At 34.7% G+C, this 20267-nt stretch overlaps 1 protein-coding gene across 3 annotated transcripts in view; it reads left to right on the top strand.

Annotated features, from left to right (window-relative positions):
- Window positions 1–20267, top strand: part of LOC124642007 (octopamine receptor Oamb) — a 136742-nt gene that overhangs the window by 27552 nt on the left and 88923 nt on the right. For 2 of the 3 annotated variants that reach the window (XM_047180298.1, XM_047180296.1), the window contains exon 2: window positions 15010–15087. The gene's annotated coding sequence lies outside the window, so the exon portion shown is untranslated. Of the gene's footprint in view, window positions 1–8399; window positions 8432–15009; window positions 15088–20267 lie in introns of those variants that run through there. The other variant, XM_047180297.1, reaches the window with a different exon arrangement.

The following is a 20267-nucleotide window of genomic DNA, read 5'->3' as shown; positions in this document are numbered from 1 at the left end:
GAAGGAAAACATCTTGAGAAAACCTGGACTATAGTCTGAAATCACCAACCCGCATTGAGCAAGCGTGGTGATTAATGCTTAATCCTTCTCCTTGTGAGAGGAGGCCTGTGCCCAGCAGTTGGACGATAAAAAGGCTGTAACAGTAAATGCTGGTTCGGAGGAAGTAGGTATATATGGGTTGAAAAATAATCAATTATATAATTTTGGCGTCTATTTTTCTTTACTTTTCTATAACATTTATCAATGTATAGGGCCTGTATAATTTCTTCACAGAAGGTTGTAGGTCATAACTAGTTATACCTAACCCGTCATTTCAAAGCTATTTCGTGTTATACAAAAATACCTCTTTATAATACTAGCAAAGAAGTATAGATTCGCCATAGTTTATTTGACATTCTCATAAACAAAACAAGGAGTTAAACACGTAGTAAGTACTGTAATTAAACAAGTATATCTTTACGAGATATCGTAAAACGTGACGAGACATAAACAGCAAATAAATGACTATTATTACAACTATTACTGTGTTTATGCGCTGATCTCAACAATTGCATTAGGACCTAACCTTTACAGTTCAACATATAAGAATTTATTATTGTCTAGTTAGAATATAGTTGGTTATAATTATGTTGACCATTCAAGGGTTAGAAATCAAAAGGCAACGTCTTCCTGTTTTCGATGCGCTGGCAAACAAAGAAATATGGTAAAAAAAATATGACCTTACCTAACCTTATACAATATTTCGACTAAGAAGATTCAGGTCAGGAATTATTGATGAAAATTAATTTTCAACTCCAATAAATCGAACTGAAATTCACTTATACAGTTTATGTAGAAGAAAATTAAAAAAAAAAACAAGGATCGGTTTTTCAAGACACTCAAAATTTGCTCAACTAGTATACCTTGTTCTCTCTTCGTTAGTTTAACGACAGATAATTAGCCCTTATAACTAAAGTACCAAAAAGCACATAAACTAACCTACTTCCCCCAACTTTTTCCCAATGACCTGCGGTTGCCGCGTCCGTCTCCCGTCCTATTTCGCACTCGAATGATTTTTATACGGCGCAGCGTCTACGCGATAATACTAAATCTCTGCGTTTCGTTCTACTGATGTAGTTTGTAAAAACTGGGACAGATTTATGTTTTTTTAGGTAATTTTTTTAGGTAAGAATATTTAAGGATTATGATAGATAGAATATGTATAATTTATAATCATCCTGTAGTCTGTTTTTAATGTTCCACTGCAGTGGACAGGCTCTTCTCATATGTAGATGGACTGAGCATTCATAAACACCCTTGCTCATTTTTCTTCACCTTTATTCAGTAACTAGCTTCCGCCCGCGGCTTCGCCCGAATAGTGTTCGGTTATATCGCGTTTCCAAGAGAATTCTTCAAAAGTCCGGGATAAAAACTATCCTATGTTCTTTCTCAAGGTCAACTCTGTCTCTGTACCAAATTTTATTAAAATCAATTCAGTGGTTTAGATATGAAAAGCGTAACAGACAGACATACAGAGTTACTTTCGCATTTATAATATTAGTAGGGATTGGTATTCTAGATACACTTTTCAAGTTTTTCATACATATTGAAAAAGAAACAAATCTTAAATACATTTTGCAGAGGCAAGTTAAAACCAGAAAGTGAAAAAGACTGCTTCCAGTATCCATCCACACAACTGCATTCATGAATTTTAAGGATGATTCCGTATTACAATACATCACGGTGCATAAATATGCATGTAACATTTTACCATATTCATCAGAATGTTATGTTTGCTTGTTTCAAATCTAAACTCACTCATTTAAATGTATGGACCTGGTATATTTACGGTCAGTTTCTTCATCAAAAGTTAAAGTTAAAGTAATGTCTAAAGTAAAAGTAACGGTCAAATACGTTTTTTCAAGGCTAAAGTGACAGCAAAACTAATAGAAAAATTGAATTTGACCGTTACTTTTACTTTAGACATTACTTTGACTTTTACTTTGGCTTTAACTTTTGATGAAGAAACTGGCTGTTAGAGTCGTACACTGTTAACTTTTAGTCGGCCGACAGTTTGATCAGACTCATAACTCAATACTGGGATGAATGGTGTATGTGGTATGTGCACATTACAACGATGAAGTATAGGATCGGTATCAGACAGGTATCTTTATAAAATCGATCGATCGGTATCTTTATAAAAACAATGCATTTCTAGTTAATAAACTAAAAACTTACTTTGGATTCACAATTATCTTCAAATTAATCTGTAAGGCCAACTATCGCCCAACTGTTTAGTCTTTGTGTGAGGGAGGTCTTAAACAGATCAGAGGCGTCATACTGTCGCATTGATTTACTTGTTCACTAACAAAGGGGATGATAATAAGTAAGAGAATAAAATGTATATGTGGTGGAATTGCTAGGGAAACTTTTGTTTTATGACAATCGTACAGACGGGTAGTAAAAACAACTGACTAATGAAAATATGACGGAAACTATATCTAGGAAGTAATAACTAAGATACTAGAAGTAAAGGAGCACCCGAGTAAAATGTGACGTAGTTTCTGAATCATTCTCATAGACTTTATTAAAGTCTTAACCACGAAATAGCCTAGTAGTTAAAGCAACTGTTTCTCTATGAGTGTGCTTGCTTTGATTCCAGGTTATGCAAATACCAATGTTATTTTTCTAAGTTTTACTTTTTAAACGTATCATGGAAAGCAATTGCTGAGCATAGTTGTATCTGGAAGAAACATGGTCTTTAAACGTTTGCAACTGTCAATCCACCTTGGGCAAGCGTGGTGATTAATACTCATTTCTTGCCTCTTTCCAATTAAATATACATGGTGTTACTACAAAAAAGTTAAACTCAGTTTTGTCGCTCGTAATACAACCAACAGTGCTTAAGTGGGTTTAAAGTGACAAAGAACTCGTTCTTTGTCTGTATTGTGGACTTTCTATGTGGAAAATTTAAACCCACTCAGCCTTAATGTAGAAAGAGTACAGTCGAGACTGTACTCTTTCTACATTAAGGCCGAGTCTTATCAGATAGCCGTGCATATGATTAGCACGGTGCAACTACAATCTGACCTCTTTTAGTTCGCAACCTACTTACCTAGTGTTGGTATTGTCTTTTAAAATAGAACCTTTTTGGTTTCTTAGCAAATGTATTTTGTTTTCTGTCGCGCGACATTTTAATACTCGTAGAATCGAACTAAATAATACATAAATAATAAACTAAATAGTAAATTTTTTGATTAAAATTATCGCTCGATTAACATTGTGGTGCACAAAACTTCTTTTTCAAATAATACGCAAGTTGAATTAGTGTGAGTAAACCTGCATAGTTTGCATTCGTATACAAGTATAGATACTTGGTGTTATAGATATTTTATTAGATGACTATTGTTTTATTTATATTTTAATGAAAAAACTATAGTGTTTAAGCAACTACTGTGTATTTAATAACTACTGTGTTTAAGCAACTGAAATGTGCCTTATAAGAACGATGCAAAACTGGTAAGTAATCAATCGGGTCATGGTATCAAATATATGATTTTTCTGAGCATACGTTATGCTCAGAACAGCATTACTCGATATAATAGGTATATTTCTTTACAGTATATAATTTTTAACGTTGTTAAGTTACGTAAAAAGTAATTAAACAAATTAAAAATTTTATTGTTAGCTCTACACAATTTATGGAAAGACAATATTCACTGTAAATTTTCCTCACCAATCACCATTTAATAAAACCATAGGCACGCACGTTCCATTATTTGAACTTATTATAGGTACAAGATTTTATCTTATAGTTACATAAAATCTCAACGATTTTCACCATTCCGTCTGTTCATTAGGAGCAGATTGTGATTTTTAGATCTACCGTCGTTCCGACCTACCGGTGCCGATACTAAAACGTTCGGACCAAATGTCTGACTATATCTAGAACAAGATTTTATTCCGATAGCGTTGATTTCAACGTTGGGTCTGAATCTGAAGCTTTATAAGAACTGAATTTTTCTGAAACGGTTTCTTTTCTTTTTAGATTGTCATAGTCAGGGTTTAATTCATTTTTTACAATTATGGCAACATCAAAAAGACGCGCGTCATAAACTTAAAAAAAAACCAACTACTCTCTTCTTAACATTTATTAACATAGTCTGAACAAGCAACAAAGCTTCATGACAGAATAAACTGCAACTAAGAAGCCTTTAGTGTAAACAATACAGTGTTATTAACTCCATCGCCCACGAAACACACTTTCCATAAAGTATTTTATAGAAAGGCGTTCGCAAACTTTCAACACTGTCGAGCCGGGTCCCACACTACTACGAATCAAGCTCAGGACCGAAAATATACCTTGGAGGAACCTGCAATAAGTTATTCATAAATAAAATAAAACACGTGCAGCATAATGACTTTTCCATTTTCAGTAATACACTAGCTTCCGACAACATTTTCACCCATGTCCGATCCATGTTGGTATTACTCGGTGCACCTGTACAAAATGGGCTGTCCAATATTGAAAGAATTTTGCAAATTGGTCTAGTAGTTCCTGGGGTTAGCAATTAATGTGGATTTCATGATTCCTTCCAGAACTAGACATTGCTATTGTCATCTGCCTAGCCTTTTCCCAAATATGTTGGATCAGCTACCAGTCTGGCTGCCATTCTAATAAAGCTGTTCGTATTATAATACATACCTGGCCAGTCTTTCACGCGACAGTGTGAGGTCGCCTTTATGACAGATGTTAAGTTGTACGTGTTTCTTTTATTTTAAAGCACTTCGGCAGAAGATTTCATATTCAGCGCGAGTCGACTATTTTGCGGTCTTGATTACTTTACTGTTTGAAGGTAGGAGATAAAAGGGAACTTCGCTGCTATATTGTACCCGGTTTGCATAACATTTAGAAGTTTTATGCCGAATAGTCAGAATTCTGTCTAGTTGACTGCTGAGCCTTAAGGCTCAAGTCTGCCGGGATTGTACGAAAGGGCTCCAAATTTTCAAAGGTGAATTTCAGGCACTAAAAGTTTGGCACATAGACTGATGACCATCGATCACGGACTATCACGCCAAATTTGCCCAGAAGCTGTAGATGCAGGTTGCTTAAGACCTAGCAAAGTGGCGATCTTAGGGGAGGCCTTTGACCTGTGATTGGTTTTGTACGAGTTTCAGCCGAAACGGTCACAACCCCATTTATAAAAACTATTAAGATGAAGAATTAACATTTCTAAAATCTTCAAAAGAACTTACTTTCAAACTCAACAGGCATTTCAAATACGCTTTAAAGCAAAGCACATTCTACAGTATAAATACCAAAACCCTACAGCTGTTAAATGAATCCAAAACTTATATAAAACAATAGTTCCTTCCACCGCATCGGAGTCCAAGACTTAAGTCTTTGATGTACTTTCTACGAATGCTTTGTTATACATACTTACTAGCTTATGTTCATGGATAATAAAACGACTGGCGGAGGTGCCATAACAGAATATCTTATTGTGCGCCAAAATGCGGGTGTGCTGGGGATGAGGAGCGTTACTGTCTTCGCCCTTAAACGCCTTCTTTGGATCCGATCATTTTTCCAATACCAAAAATCGCAAAACGCCAACGCAAACGCCTCTTTAGTTCACTAGTAACTGATCGTTTTGGTCATGCCTACCGTACGCATTTGACCTAGAAGAAGGCGCCTGACCTACCAGCATTATGGTAACTCCGCTCATCTTTCCTTACTCCGTGGTTCTGTTCCAAGAAACTCGCTGCGGTTATAATCCCTCAAAGTTGAGCTGGGCGCAACCAAGTAAGGAATTTATCGTTCTTTTTCTTTGAAACTCTGATGGGTTCAACATTATTGCTTTAATTCTTTAAGTTTGAGGAGTTTTTGAGCAGAATTTTAAGGCACCGTGTGCTTAGCTCTGATTTAGGATATACGGTAAACGGTAACTGTTTTATCTATATTTATGAACTGGATACGACACCTAGAACTATTCATACTTTAATATTGTAGAGCTGAAGAGTTTATTTGGTTGTTTGAAAGCGTTAATCTCAAGAACTACTGAACCTTTTATAAGAGCTCATTTTGAGGAAAAGATATTTAGACTAAGTAATTATCCGGATGCGCTGATGAATATTTGCCATTAGCTGATTACGATGGTGATGCAAAATTCGATAATCGTCGATCACCTAATAAATAAAACCACAGTGTGTAATCCGCCTACACCTAAAAACATCTGTTTAAAATCTCTTTAAAGTCTGTACATAGCTTTTTTAAAGTCTTGAATCAGTTTGCTTAACTTGAACTCTTCAAACAGTCGGTGGATTGCTTGTAATCCGTTTACGTAAAGCTCGCTTGGCTCGTTAACTGTGTATGTGTGTGTGAGTGTGTGTATATGTCTGTGTGGTGTATGGACTTTACGTCAGCGGCTATGTAGTTGTAGCATAAAAGTTAAAAGTTTGGGACACTAGCTGTTTTAGCCGTCTCAAAAAGTATCCTATGTTATTCTGATGCTTTAAGTTTAAGGAATGTAATTTAAATGTGAAAGAGTAAACATTCATACATTTTCACATCCAAATATTCATGTTTGTAGTATGATGCGACTATTGTATTTCACAGCTCTCTACTTTAGCACAATAATAAAATTATTGAACGCAGACCGTGCCAATTATTAGCTGAAATCCAATCACTAGTCTAGTTTTAAAGCACGCTTTCTCCAAACTCACTTCCCAATCTTTTGTCATGGTTATTATAATACTTTAACTTTTAATTTAAGGCTATTATGACCGGTGGCTCCATTTTATTATATCTACGGTTCTTTTTAATTAAGCCATCCATTTACTTCGGCTTTATTAAAAATCATTATTATTCTAATGCGAAGGGACGAAATAAAAAGATTCGTTCGCGTTTTCATCTCTTACAAAAGATTATGAATTTATACAGAAACCTTTTTTACGTATTTCTTAACAATGCTTTTGTTTTTCCTACTCAAAAATTTTAAATTTTGGCTTCAAATTGGTCAAGACCACAATAAAAATTGTTTTTCCATTTTTGTCTATTAAATTATTCTGTGTGAATTTCTCATGTTTTATTTTAGTGGAATTTAGTAATGTCTTAAAAGCGGTTATATTTATCTATGTGTGTTACGTTCCTAGAATTCTATAAATAAGGAATTCGATACACTCTAGCCTAACTTTTCGTTAATGTCATGTTTTTGGGATAGGATGTCATCAGATGACCCCTCCCGCTATGGGTGCAGTGGGAAGTCGTACCCGACTTTAACTGACCAAAATCTTCCTTTGTTACATTTGGAGTCCTTTGTGTATCAGATTTGGGTCATATTATGAAAATCTTATCTTAAAAATCAAAATACAGATTCTAATTTGGAGCCACAGCAAGGCCGACCTTTAAAACGCTTATATACTTACTTACAAAAACAGTAGCAATGAATAACTGTATTATCAGCATAGAGCAAAGTCCAACAATATTAAAGGCAAGGATGATGGCCTTAATCCTTAAAACCGGGATCAGGTAAAAGTAGAACGTATTTTAGCTGAAAAAATGGCTTTTTCACAAAGTAAATGCAAAGTTGTGTTAGGCCAAAATCCAGCCTGCAGCATTAAAAGAGTTTATACTTGTTTTTTTGTTTTGTTATATGGTAAGTTTACTGTGGTTACTAAAAACTTTTTTTAAATATCAGTAGGTAGGTACATAACTACCAGCTTACAAAAAATGCTAGGCATAGGCCATAGGCATACCGTTTCTTAGTCATACTAGCTGATCTCCACAGCATCATTTGCTTCTAAACTACTTCCCGCCGCCGTTTAATAATTAGTTTGTTGCTATGGATAAGTTTCATCAAAATCAATCTAGTTATTTTTACATGAGTAACAAATATCTACACAAGTGTCTATTCTGGAGTGACCTGATGAACTCTTACATAGAAAACCAGTCTGCTTAGTTATAAAGAAATGTGTCAATCCTTAAAAACATTAGATGTATTTAATGAATAAATTCGCTAAACCTACTAAGTAATGATTCCATCAATATTCTTTACGCTCGGTGTAATCTTTGCGCTCAAAGGAGGTAATTACGGAGAGTTCGCATACCAGGCTGTACGGTGAAGGTCCTTCGCCTTGAGGAACTATTGAAATGATCAGACTTTTTCGTCTTAGGGCAAAGAAAAAGTTGTGTTATTGGGCTATGTAATATCGGGTAGTATGGTAAAAGAAAATAATATGTTCACTTTTGCTGGCTAAGTACATATTTTATGTTTCAAAATTGTTGAAAAAATATGGCAACACAATTTTATAAAAGAAAACTGCTTCTTTTATATATATAACATTTTTCTGGTTGAATAGGTTGAGGGAGGAGGTCAAATAGACAGCCACTCCATGTAAAAAACAAGCTTTCCGCTGCATCCGTTAAGACTGGACGCCGACCTCAATATCGTTGGTATAAGACTAAGCAGATAAGTTTTTTCTCAGTTTTTTCTCTGATATTAATGACCAATATTTGAAAGATAAACAAACATTGCACCCCACTTACAAATCAGCTAATTATCTTCCCAATCGATCTCAATAGCCCTTCTTTCTCCAAAAATCAAAACAAAATAAGGCTCGTGAAAGCAAAAGGAGCTCTTACGTGTATCAAAAGCTTAACATTTCGCGTGATTCGCCTCAGGGTGGAGAACATGGAGTTTGGAAATGTGAGCGGAGATGCCATAATGCAGGTAGGTCAGGGGCCTTCTTCTAGGTCAAATAGGTACGTTGGGCATGACCAAATCGATCAGTTATGAGTGAACTAAAGACGCATAAGGGTTCTTTAAGACATCTGTCAACGATAAAGGTCCAAAGAAAGCGTATAAGGGTGAAAACAGTAGCGTTCCTCGTCCACCGCATACATGGTCGCGCTACTTTCTTAGGATATTTTCGTTATGGCACCTCCGCTAGTGATTTTGTTCTCCATGGTGGAGAGTAACTTAATTATTGGAGGCTTGCCACTCGCTACAAGGTAATTATCTTAGTATTTGTGTCATAACACTTCTGAAGGGCTTTTGAGAGCAACTGCGTGTTATAACGGGGAATAGTAATTATGTTATAAAGGATAGATAGAATCGTGGTGTATTATTATAGCTAGGAGCTGGTCATGGCTTTTTTGTTAATAAACAATATTTTGACCTGTTACTGTGTAATAAAGTATCTTTTAAGCCAGATAAAAAAACTGGTTTTGCACAAATCTAAAATTATTTTTTCAAGATTTCTTAAATAAACAGGGTTATCATCTACGTATCTCAATAAATGAACAATAATTATACATGATGATCCGCGTCCTATAGTAACTACGAGCACCCAAATAAAATAGTGAATGGACTATAACACTTGAAAATAAATTTTGTAACAGGATTAGTAGTTACTGTGATTAGCTTGTTAAAAAATACATTCTTAGTCTTATGGATACAAAGTTTTAAAAAGAACGTTCAAAAAGCGTAGTTCTGTTCAAATAAGTCTTTATATTAAATAGCTAGTTCTGTAGAAGACCTAGAATTGCACCCGTATTTTCCGGTAGTCCAATAAACTGGAGATAGATTTTATCGCCTATAAAATGTTACTTGAGACACTGAAACAGTTGAAGTGTAAATTGTGTTACTTCGACACGTAAAGAGACAACTATTATATTATCCAATGTCTTTGAGATAGTATCTCGAAAATTTTAAGTAGTCATACTTGGAACTTTTTCTGCAATTATTTTTTCGTTTAGAGATTTTTTTATAAGAAAATATGGGTTGTATATCGGGTGTGTCGTTCATAATCACATTAAATGAAATGCGTTAATATACTGTTTAATATATGTCGATTGTAACAAAGAAAAAAGAAAAACATGTAAAAATAAAAAAAAATATATTTCAAACAAAGTAAATAGAATAAAAAGTCAGTCATTACAAACAACGGAAATTCTCCCTTGAAAACTGACAGCTGTCAACTGATCAAAACATTCGATACTCCTCACTTTATCTCTGCTTTATACAAGATGTAGTAAATTATAAAAACGAAAAATGACTCCTGTGGCTAAACCACGGAATGGATTAGGTTATTTTTTTTACAATTCGCCATAGAATATCATAAAGTATATGCGATAGGATTTAATGTGATTGTGAACGACACACTCTGTATATTCATCTGTGTGCCTACCTGCACCCTCGAATAGAATAGAGCGGATGTACCGATTTGCATGCAGTTTATTTTTATGTTACTTTTAATATTTACAATTTACATATGAAACATATAACAAAATATATAGCAGTTTATTAAAATGTAAAAGGTTTTTATAAAAAAAGTGCTTCATTTTTTTCTTTTTTGATTTTCAATATTGGTGTTTGTGCATTTTATATTAAAAATAACTCTATAATTTATTTAAATACTTTCACAGCATATTTACCGAAAGCAACTTTTTTTTTCGTTTCAGCCATTTTATACTTCCTCAAATAATAATCTGCGTTGAAGAATTAAGTTTATTTCGCTAAGTTGACAAGCCTAAATGGGATAACTTGTCCAACTTTACGAGATTAGTGTCAAAAATGTCCTAATTAGGCAGACAGTGATTTTTCCTAAGTAAAATTAGGCAATTTTTGCTTAAAAAATGTTAATAACATTTTCTTCCCACGATACTTTAAAGAGGCGTAAATAGATTAACCCTACCCATACAATGCTGACTAAACAGTCGCCCGACTGCTGGCCTCGTGATTCGAAAAAAAATATTTTTTTTACGAAAATCGTGAATTAAATCGAAGTGTTTAGTCGGTCTGATACCAAACAAATAGGTACCTGATCGTTGTAACGTATGTACTTCCATCATACTGACTTATGAACCCAAATCAAGCCAACTAAAAGTTTGTAGTCTGCGCGTACTTTTAACGTTATTTATTTTCAAGATAAAGGCATTATTATTTTAAAGTTTTTGTGTTTTTTTTGGGAAAATAGTAATACAATTTTCAAAAGTCTTTTAAAATTCAATAAGTAATTGAAGTGAACTAATTTAAAAGCAGTCACGTGCAATAATAAATGTTAAATTCAATTGTACGAAAAGTTCAATGTACGAGTATCTAAGTAAATTTTGAATAAAAATATGTTTTATATTGATAGACTAGCCATGTCGCAGTCATATTATGTATCAAATCTGTGTTATAGGAAATACATATAACGTAAATATAAAAAATACCATAAAGAAAAGAAAATATACCTATTACTAATTTTAAAAAATCCTGCTATAGGATTAAGGGACGCTACTATCAACTTTCAAAAACAAAATAATAAAAGTCATAGTATTTTATTGTACCTACGGACATTTTTATCGTACAGAGAAGGAGCGTTTATTTGACTAAATTGTTTAATGACTTTTTAAGTTCGGGATTCATGACGTTTTCCTTGATCGTGCATATTTAACAATACTTGATGTAGCAATTCCTCTCGAAAGAGGTAACAATTTGTACGATAAATAATATCTGTTAGATAAAATAAATGGCTAATAAAAGAGATTCGTTTTAATATATCTAGACATAGACTGTAATGCATGTTTCAAGGTCGAGTGGACTTGGCAAGCGATTTATTCAAAGTTACCTAGTAGTATCCACCGAAATATTACATAGAGACAATGATGACGATATATTTAGAACCTGGATTCTCATTAACATTGATTCCATGCCATCATGAGACTGAAAAAATCAAATGATAAACTGTATCTATGTATACCTAAAATGATAAAGCTGAAAAGTTTGGTTTCCTTGAACGCGCTTATCTGCTTATCGCAGAAATGCTAGTCCGAATTTTACAATTCTTTCAGTGCTAGGTAGACTATTTTTCGAGGAAGTTAACTAAGACGTTTTTTTATTTGTACTTTTACTAAGTATTCGAGAAACACCGTACACGGAAGCTAGTCTAAAATAACCCAACTCGTAACACCACAATTGCATTTACCAGCTGATTGAAACATATTCAGCAATCATTCAAGGTCAATAACAAAAGCAGATCAAGTGTTCGGGAACGACCCACGCTGCGAATGATAACGTTAATTGAAGTTCGACTGTTCCATGTAATGGTGATAGCATACTTGTCAGAACTGACCGTGACGAACGATTCGAAAGATGGAATTATATGAAGTTGTAGTTCCTCACGATGAATTTGAATTCGCATGACGCCATCAGATTCGAGATGCACTTGTCTATGATAGGTGTAAAGGACAGCTATTTCCTGCGGTTTCCACAGCGTACTGTGGGGACTATTGTTTGTACCAGGATAAACTATAACCTAGGTGACTCTTGGATACTGTAGCTTTCTGACAGTGAAATCATTTTGTAAATCAGTTCAGTATTTTTGGAGCCTATAGGATCCAATGACGGATAGGGAATATTGTCGCGGCTCGTTCTGCTTGCATTATAGAGTCGATTCCTTTGCCGCGATGGCTGCGGTTGATGCTAATAGGTGTGCGCTGACCATAATCTGGTCGGCAACCGTGACGTCACAGTTCTTGTTGGTACGAGTGTATGAGTATCAGAACGAATGGCACGTTTTGGAAGATAAACGCACTTAAGCTGAAGTAGTTTGAATTATTTTGTCAAGTGTTTATGTCAGGTTTTTATGAAGGCTTGTTTTCAATGATGATAGTTTATTTTAGACTACTTTTTGTCATCAGGAGCTGAAGGGAACCCCATTTGAAGGGTTCAAAGACTTATATCGTCCTTACGCATGCAAAAACATATTAGAAGTCTTACAGACTGTCATAAATTAAGTAACTCTTATTGATGTACTCAGATTATGTATTGATTGATATTTTTACTCTTGCGTAGGAATAAAGAAATAATACCATCCAGACTATATTTCAAAACAAACAAGACCATTATTAATTCCCAAATCGTTATGTTAACTTCGTCCAAAAAAGTTACCAAAAACTTTATTTACAAGCTGTTTTTATCCGTAAATGTATCTTACATTACGAAAACAACGCAACGCCCACAGAAAAATATGATCTAATCCCGCAAGACTATCCGAAAGCCTTCTTAAATATTTCCAGTCGACTCACAAACAATAATATACCCATCTTTTTATATATATTTTTGAAGAAAAACAGAGGGTGCCAAAAAGCGACTCCTAACTCGATCAGGGATATATTAAATTACGAAAGAGGAATAAGATTTTCTTACGCCACTGTCGACAGACTGGCTTATTGATTTACTAGTTTGCTCTTTGCTTGACAACCCTGTGTTTCGTTTAAAAGTTACGGCCAAAGACAAATGTATAAATATATATTGGTCACGTGTATCTGTGTGTGTTTTTAGAACGATATATTTAGCTCACTGTACTAATGTACAGTTTACGAGGTAATATGCTCAAAGGATGGTACCTAATGTATTTAAGTAGCAATTTCTTTGCTAAGATTAAGGTAATTTATTCCAAAAAGAACATTATAGATGTTGTACTCTGAATTAGGAGCATAAGACTATATTTTGTATTTAACATGCCCCATGCATGTTGTGACACACAATGTTGTAACTATCGTAAATAATCTTTATAATTAAATATTCATTGGCGTAAAACAAAAATTATCTACTTGATTTACTAGAAATATTTCACAAAAAAAAACTAATCAATACGCCTAATTTCCCAACACAAAAGAACACAGAAAAACACAATTCTCTCACGCCCCCAGTCTTAAATCAGAGCTGTTTATTATCACTTCGATATCAACATAGAGCGGCTGAAACGGGCCTTCCTACTACATAATAAAAGAGATATAGAAGGCCTATTCAGCCCCTGATAAGGAAATCGCTTGACTATACCCAGTAAAATGGAACACTTCTAATTTTGCACAAGAGGTTATTTTTTGACGGAAAAAGTGTTATGTTAGCTGAATTTTTTGAGTCGGTTAAAAGCTGTGTGAATCTATAACTTAAGAAGCATTATTTAAGTACAGATTTTTTATAAATATTTATGTTTAAACCCATTGAAGTTCTTATATATTTTGTAAATATGGTTATATTTAGAGACGAAATTGGCAATGCCATGTATGCTGTGTTTAAAAACCGATCAGTGAACAAGCCATATGTTATAAATTTTGATTACCAAGGTTTCACACAAATCCTGAAACTTTATTTCCTATCCGCATAAAAAAAAAACTGTAGCTTTACGCAAAATCGAACCGTTTATTTCGTTATTAAATAAAACTAACAATTTCTCAACACCTCAGACTTAATAAACCTTCTGTGTAAGCTCTAACAAGCTTCCGATCAGACTCACGCTATCTGACGTCATACTTCAGTGATTTTATGACGTCACCACTGTAATTAGCTCACGGAGTAAGGAAAGTTGAGCGGAGATACCATAAGATAGGTAGGTCAGGCGCCTTCTTGTCCAATAACTACAGAGGGCATGACCAAAACAAATCAGAAACGTCTTTCAACGATTTTTGCTCTTACAAAAAAGGGCGGGTTCCAAAGAAGGCGAATAAAGGCGGAGACACTAACGTTCCTCGTCGCCCGAAAACCCACATTTTTGCACGCTACTTTCTTAGGAGATTTTGCGTTATGGCACCTCCACTAGTCGTTTGTTCATCATGAATTAGCCGCTGCTTCGAAGGACGCGTGCTGTATTATTAAACAGATAAAGAATCAGCCTGTATACTCGTATATAGAGGAGGGATGATATATTAGTCAGTAGTTGTAGAAGACAGAAATTGATTAACATGGTATTTTTATTTTTACTGTGAAGAATAAATATGTTCAACACTTTTACATAATCCTAATTTATTCTTCCAAAAACAATTTCAATGTATTTATAGTACAGAACATGGAAACCGAAACATTTAATTAAACATTATTTTTGTGACCTTTGACCTTGAATTTCCCGCGAAACGCACTTGAAATCTTATGAGGCTTGCGACGTTATAATGACGAAGATATTAAGCAATTTGTAGCGTATAACCTTTAATTCCAAGGTCGAACGTTAATTTTACTTTGCTAATAGTATTTTTTTTATTTTCAGGTACACAAACCTTCATGGTGTGACACAGTTCCCGCTGGCCACCACACCCTCGAGAATAGGAGAATCTACGTTAACTAGGTAACTTATTACTTATTTTTTATGACTTGCATCAATTTAATTAAGTTCACTATGAATGTAAGTTGAAAGAGACGCCATATTGGCGGGTATTTGACGTCATTCAGTGCATAGGTTAACAATGAAACGTTCAAAGTGCAGTGCACTCTACATATTTTCTTCAGACTAGGGCTGTGTTCAAACTATACTGACTGCCAGCTGCCGAATGTGAGCGAACATTACGCAGTTTATTGTATTTTCATTCATATTGCAACTTTTTGGTTCACAACCAACCGACGTTGAGTTATGCTTAACATGCATAGACGCTGACATTCAGCGGCTGACAGTCAGTTTGGTTTGAACGCAGCCTTAGAATTAATTTTACGCAGTTCATGTACTGTTTACGCGTTAGCCAAGTTTTTTGTTCATAAATGCTTTGACTTCCGTGAAGGCAATGGTAGCCAACTTCGGACAAGCAAAGCTTCCCGACAAGATCTGTACAAAGAAAAACATGCATGATGAGTCAAATGCTTATCTTCAGAAACGAAAAGTTATATGGCAGACATCGCAAAGTTCGTGGTTTATTTATCCATTATTCTTCTATCAGTCTCTCATAAGACTACGATTACAATTTATCAGAAAATATGTAAAAAATAACGATGTCGAATATTTTGCTTTATTTATCTTTTCTTTTTGTAATGATGAAGCGGTATCTATAAATAGGTCTATCTCATATTACCCATTTTCAATATCAATATTACTAACCTGAATTATATTCTTAAACAATACATCATAATTTTGTCTATTTTTATTCAACAGAGAATATGAAAATTCATTTGCTATGTAATGGGATATTTTAAAAGTTCCATTATGAGTTGTTAACGTAAAGCTTTGGTAATATTAGCTAGGGTAAGGGCAAGTTTTATATTTAGTTAATTTTATGTGTGTAACTTTTTTTTATTTAATATAGTATGTAACATATTATGGTATTTACCGTAACATTACTTAATTCGTTTGCAATTAACCAAAGGTGAAAACTGATTAGAAATATTTAGGTAGAATATGTAGGTAGGTTCAGTGTTCAAGTTTTCTGTAGTAAACGAAAACTCATTTAAAGGCGAAATGTTGTGGAGTTAGATAATTCCTTAGCACAAAATTTACCAAAGTGCAAAAAATATATAGCGACTGTCAACACAACTCCAAAAATTTCTCGACTCGAAATAAACCACATCATACTTAAAATTCAAAACACAATGTATCAAGTAGGTAGCGAGCACTAAGTTGATACACGAACTGCCAAGAAATGCCGGGCGGTCGGCCAGCCATTTTGAAATCGCTGAATTTCAGGCATGCACAGAACGATAGGACGTTATGCTGTCAGAATGAGTAATATTTGAAGTACTTTTTAAAATTATATGATTTTCTCAGGTTTAAATTTTAACCGCAATTTCAAGAATTTTCCTTTTACTTTACTATCTGCAATTATACATTACAAACTGTTGCGTGCAGTTACACCTTCGACCCCAGGGAACTTCTTCTAGCATCCAGATATAAGTCTAGAGTCCAGCCTACGCCCTTTCTTAAGCTCTAGGCTAATATATGTAGAAATTTCAATTTAAATCAATTCAGTAGTTTTGGCGTAAAGCCTGCCAGATTGACCGACAGAGTTACTTTGTCATTCTTACAAATTGATACTTCAATTGTTTTCTATGTTTCGATACAAAGTTGCTCTGCAAAGTTTTCAATACTGACATTGAGGTGTGTTTATTCTCAAAGTTAAAGCAATCTGTTTGTTTCGAACATTTTATCGATAATTCTAACAACAATAAATAACCTATAGTTCACTACATGTCTCGAATGCCATTCAGATACTAGAATTAAATTCATCAACGTCATTGTTGATAACTTTGTTCTAGTAACAAATACTTGAAGAAGTTTAAAGTCACGTTTCTATTGATAAAGAAGTAAAAATTTGTCTTCTTATAAAAGAAGATTATTTAGTACATTATCACATAAGAAACCCTAGTATCGGAGTTTTCGCAAAACCATTTTGGCGGTCTCTGTCGTAGAAGACAGCCAAAGCAATCGTTTTCAAATATTCCTTATTTTTCTCTTTGAACTAAAGGTTTCAAGTATCGGTCAAGATTTTCTTTCGTCAAAGGATAGGTTCTTACGTTTAAGTGGATACAAGTATAAAGCCCCGAGTTTGCTCGTGATGTCCCATCCTTTGATTTACAGGGCGGATAAACAAAATAATTGGATTTTTCTGACTCAATTATATATTGGAATTGGCATCCCGCCCCCTCTCCCAAGAGACGTAATATGGAAAGATAGAATTATTAGATTATGGTTTATTATAGTATCCAAATATAAATAGCATTGGTTACAAAAATAAATATTATTTTTATAAATAATATAATTCTACAAATCATTTATGGCATTCGTCTGAAAACCATGAAAAAAATTGCTTTGATATGAATATTATTATAATTTGGTACACAAAATGGGCAAAGGCTACTTTTTACCTAGAAGTGATTCCCTCGGATAGAACCACGGGTAAATCAAATAAAGTCATTAATACATATTTAAATTCTACTTTACAGTGTTTGGTTGGCGCTTAAACTATACATAGTTGATACTGTAATGCCTGTAATGTTACGCACATTCCTTCAGTACCGAAGATATATCGAAATTCAAAACTAGTTATCTAGCCACATTACCACAGTTCCGCTTAGAGTGTACAAACCACTTAAACTAAAACAATTCCTTTGGCAATCTTGTAAGATGGCCAACTATTCGGTACCGTACGCCAAATTACCTCTATCATTCCCAACACCTCAACTTGCCATTCCAAATTAGACTTCACAGCTTTCAGAATAAAGTCGCAAATTGTTCTTATGGCACGTGGTATCAAAATGTCACAGCTGATAATAGTGATTGACGAACACTCGAATCTGTCCGTATTTCGTCAGCAATAAGTATCAAAGTCCCTTGGCAAGTACGATGTGTTCTGATTCGTATTATTTGTTTGAGAACAACCTGAGACGTAATTAATTGTCAGTATCTAATCACTTTCTGGGCGTTAATTTCCAGATTAATGTTCCTAATTTATGATATTATTATTTGCCTGTGTGTCTCGTTATTCGTTATTTATTGTGAGACATAGATTAATTATGATTAACTTGTACGATTATAATTTCTTCTCAACTATAATTATGGCACTAGTTTTTTTTTTATATAGCAAGTGTGATTTAGTAATATTTTCTTTCTGTATAAATCTTGAAAGTCGCTCAATAGTATAAATGATATTTCTCATACAAATTAATAGTTTTATTTCCCAAATTTAGCAGAATTATCCTATGGATACTAGACTAGGCTTAGCACCCATTTTATAGCGGACAAAATGTTTTACTTATCCAGGTAATAAACTGAGTACCTGCAATGTGACAGACAGTTATAACTACTACGCGATCTAACTGTCACAATATTGAAAAATGCAGTGCACATAGATGAATCATAGTCACTCGTACTCCTTCGTATTTATTTGAGAAAATATTTTTGAGTATCAACTACATAAACTACAGGAGGAACGATTAATTGAATATGTAAATTGTAGACTACCAACAGTGCCGTAACTAGGGCGGTGCCAGCGGTGCCCAGGCACAGGGCGCAGACCCTGGAGGGGCGCAGAAATGACCAGACCGGTATCTAGTTTTGTTTCATGCATGGTAGTTAGTAGGTACATTTTGTTTTATTGCGAATATGGTGTAGACGCGCCCTCTGTACTATCTATATCTATATGGCATTTTTCAAGCGATCTTGAAACAACAACACTTGTAAAGGTGGTTTTATATTTGTCTGATGTGTCGTGACGTGACGCGTCAGAACGGTATCGGTTTCATACATTTAGTACTAGCTGGTGCCCGCGACTTCGTCTGCGCAGGATTAGTATTTCGAACAATATGTTTATAAATTGTAGCCAGTAGCGGCTTTAGGGTAGGGCGCGGCTGGGCGACGGCCCAGAGCGCCGGACATAAGGGGCGCCGCAGGCGCCCCCAACCAATCCTTGATCAGGATTTTACTCCTATTTTTGTTTTAATTTTCATCAAAGATCGCAGCTTACAAGAACTGTATCCAAATGTATGGATAGCATCAGGGCCGCCTTAACCTATGGTGCAGGGTGTGCGAATAACCCGGGCGCCGCGGGCTCAGGGGCGCCGCGGTACGCTCCTGGACCAAGAAATTTCAATTAAATTAATGTATTGTCATACAATGCCGGGCGCGTTAGATACACTACTTTTATGTCCCAAAACTCAAAAATTTTCGCGCTCGCTTCGCTCGCGGTTTCTTTACACTTACGTTTTTTTCATATATAGCTACTTTGAATTTAATATCCCAATACTCAAAAAAATTCGCGCTCCCTTCGCTCGCGGCTACTTCACAGTCGCCTTTTATTATATATGTTAAGGACTTTTAGTGATCCAAATCTCAAAAAAGCTTTTTCGGGCTTGCTTCACTTTATAGTTGTTTTTATTTTTCAACATTTTTTTGTCTACCCTAGCAAAAAGGTAGCGTCGTTTTTAAGTCCTTTTATTAATTAGAAAGTAACTTCTAGTTTCTATTTATGGTACTACTTTAAGTCCCAAAATTTTAATTCATAGGCGCCAACACCAACAAAGAGTTATCTACGTTTGGGCAACATTTTAAGTCATTTTTGTTTTGAGTTCTAAAATATAACAAAAAATTTCGCGCTCGCTTCGCTCGCGCAATTAGAACCTGTGTTCCCGTGTTTTTGCATTCGCCAACCAGCAATAACTTATGTACGATTGGGCTACATTTTAGGTAATTTTTGCTTGGACTTGTGAACTATGAAAAAAAAATTCGCGCTCGCTTCGCTCGCGCAATTGGTAACTACATATATTATGTCTCTGTTTTTCGTATGGGTTTGAATTGCAGTTGGGGGCGCCGTAGAAATCTCGCCCAGGGCGCTAGTAGAATTAAAGCCGGCACTGATTGTAGCCTATGTGTTATTCTGATGTATAAGCTATATTATTGTAAAGTTTCATTAAAATCCATTCAGTAGTTTTTGCGTGAAAGAGTAACAAACATCCATCCATCCATGTATACAAACTTTTGCGTTTATAATATTAGTAGGATGGTAACGTTCACACTAGTGCGTAACGTGTTGTGTTGTGATGGCTTAT

This window comes from Helicoverpa zea, chromosome 23 (genome assembly GCF_022581195.2).
Source record: "Helicoverpa zea isolate HzStark_Cry1AcR chromosome 23, ilHelZeax1.1, whole genome shotgun sequence".
NCBI lineage: Eukaryota > Metazoa > Arthropoda > Insecta > Lepidoptera > Noctuidae > Helicoverpa > Helicoverpa zea.
This window is presented reverse-complemented; position numbering and strand designations above follow the sequence as displayed.